This window comes from Dendrobium catenatum, unplaced genomic scaffold (genome assembly GCF_001605985.2).
Source record: "Dendrobium catenatum unplaced genomic scaffold, ASM160598v2 fragScaff_scaffold_1089, whole genome shotgun sequence".
In the NCBI taxonomy this organism is placed as follows: domain Eukaryota; kingdom Viridiplantae; phylum Streptophyta; class Magnoliopsida; order Asparagales; family Orchidaceae; genus Dendrobium; species Dendrobium catenatum.
The window spans coordinates 67742-69543 of NW_021319551.1; positions in this window are offsets into that span (position 1 = coordinate 67742).

The following is a 1802-nucleotide window of genomic DNA, read 5'->3' on the forward strand; positions in this document are numbered from 1 at the left end:
AGCTTAATAAAAAAATCAAGAACTAACCGTAGTGCACATTAAGAGAGAGAATCACTAAACATGGTTGCTATCAACTAAAAAACATTAATTCTCTCAAGAAAAGAAAAAAAAAATCCAATGACATGAAGAAAGGAAAAAAAAGTACAAATTTTTATAAGATAAAATTTTAAATTATTTATTTTGATTGTAAAAATTAGGTCATATAAAATTAGACTATTTCAATAACAAAAATGACCAAAAAGAAAAAAAGAATAAGAAAAATCAAAGAGCTTTTTAAATTAATTAAAATTCAAGACCTTCTAATAGTGTGCTCGAAGTGAGGGATCCATGCTTACTGATCAAGATGATATAGGCTTCATTTTAGACAGTTTTTTTACTACTTTGTAAAGTTGCTTTTTAATAATCTTAAAAGAGGGAGAGAAACAGTTGTCTAAAGCTATCCCAAACGAAGCCCTAGATTATAAATAACTATATAATCTTTCATAAGATTTGCATGCAAATTTTAATGTGTTTAATAAAAAAATTTCTTGTTTGAGAAAGAGTCAGATAATTTAAAAGAGAAAACAAACACACTAGTTTCTAGTAAGACTTGGATGGCATTACGGAGAACATGAAAAGGAAACTTTTTTATGCATAATTAAAAAAAATGCATTGATATGTTGTTAACCTCATTTTTGTATGATGTCACTAAGACAAATGTAGAACCAAGATCAACCTAGACCTCAAACGTATCTAGATCTCAAATTAACCTATATCTTAATTCAGTTCAAACTTCAAACCAATCTAGACTTCAAACTCATCTAGTTTTCAAACCCAAACTTCAATTAACCTTTGATCCAGCCTTTGATCAAGTTTCAATCAGATCCCTTCATGAGCAATCATCCAGTTGATTGTTATTGATATGGATATTTCAAACTTAAGCAATCAAATCCAAAACCCAAACCAAACTAAAAAATCCAGATCAAAATCCAAGGCTAAAAGGCTATGACCTGAAAGTCAAATGACCCCCAATTAAGTCATGATATATCAATTGCATATTGATTAGACATGTCCATAAGATATACTCTTCAAATTTGATCTCATTCTAAGACCTCTAGCTTCAAAAACTGAATACATTTTCAAAGTTGTTAAACCTTCAAATATTTACGACATATGTCATTATACCACCTACCCTATGGATTTTGATCATAGAGCTTTCTCCAAAACCTCTAACCACATCCAGACCCTTTTTTCATGATATGTTGAGCAGTAAACTGCATTTTGGTGGACCCACTTTGATAGCCTAGTTGACCAGGGGCCAAAATGACCAAAATCCTCCTTAAGGGCAATATAATTTCGTAGTTTTCTCTAAACTTCAACATGGCCCAATCAAATCAAACCATAGAACCTCCTTCAATGCATCTTAAACACCATTAAGATTACATAGAACTCAAACCCGGCCAGACCTTGGGACAACCTAATTGACTAACTCAACCAGGATTGACCCAAATACCTTTTAAGGGCTTAATAGGTAATTTTCACTAAAATGACCAATCCAAACCATGAGACCACTCCACTGGTCTCCAAATATCATTTCAAACCCATTGGATTCAAACCCTTGGTTGACAAAGTCAAACAGGGTTGATCTAATAGCCTTTTAAGGGTCTAAATAGTTATTTTGACCATTTAGACCAATATGACCCAAGAAACAACCTCTACCAGACTCCATTCATCAAACCAAGCTTGTTCAATCCAGACCTAGGCCTTGGGTTAACCTAGGTTGACCAAGAAGCCCTTTAGGGGCTAAACAATCAATTTGACTG